This window comes from Austrofundulus limnaeus, unplaced genomic scaffold (assembly GCF_001266775.1).
Source record: "Austrofundulus limnaeus strain Quisiro unplaced genomic scaffold, Austrofundulus_limnaeus-1.0 Scaffold6485, whole genome shotgun sequence".
Taxonomy (NCBI): domain Eukaryota; kingdom Metazoa; phylum Chordata; class Actinopteri; order Cyprinodontiformes; family Rivulidae; genus Austrofundulus; species Austrofundulus limnaeus.
The window spans coordinates 1-411 of record NW_013958887.1 but is presented as its reverse complement, the minus strand read 5'-3'; the positions used below and the strand labels follow the sequence as shown (position 1 = coordinate 411).

At 38.0% G+C, this 411-nt stretch overlaps 1 long non-coding RNA gene across 1 annotated transcript; it reads right to left on the bottom strand.

Annotated features, from left to right (window-relative positions):
• Window positions 1-4: 4 nt before the first annotated feature.
• Window positions 5-394, bottom strand: LOC106512408 (uncharacterized). The gene is made up of 2 exons (XR_001309670.1): window positions 318-394; window positions 5-220 (listed from the first exon to the last, which is right to left on the bottom strand). It is a non-coding gene; the product is annotated as an uncharacterized LOC106512408 (long non-coding RNA).
• Between the last annotated feature and the right edge of the window lie 17 nt (window positions 395-411).

The following is a 411-nucleotide window of genomic DNA, read 5'->3' as shown; positions in this document are numbered from 1 at the left end:
ACACTGAGTTTTTAATCATTATGACTTTATTAAAGAAACCAAAGAAGAGCATACTGGACTGTATGGTGCAGCTCAGTTGGTGTTTTTAAGGGAAAAAAACGTTGTTAACAGATGTCTTCACATCTGTTTAAAGAGCACTTCTTCTTGCAGCTGCATTCACCATCATTATCATCACGACAGTGAGGAATGAGCAGATGTTTTCCACAAAGTTTGTGCTAAACTGAAAAGCAAAAATACCAAAAACAAACATTTAACCTGTTTATGGCAGCATTATGAGGAGGGTAAGTGAAGATTTTTGCCACTTTATTTATTCTCACCTGGAATTGGTTTTCTGCATGTGAAACCACATCCATTAGAGCAGCATATAAGACCATCCTTGCATGGTCTGTCCCAGCCGCACTCAACAATACA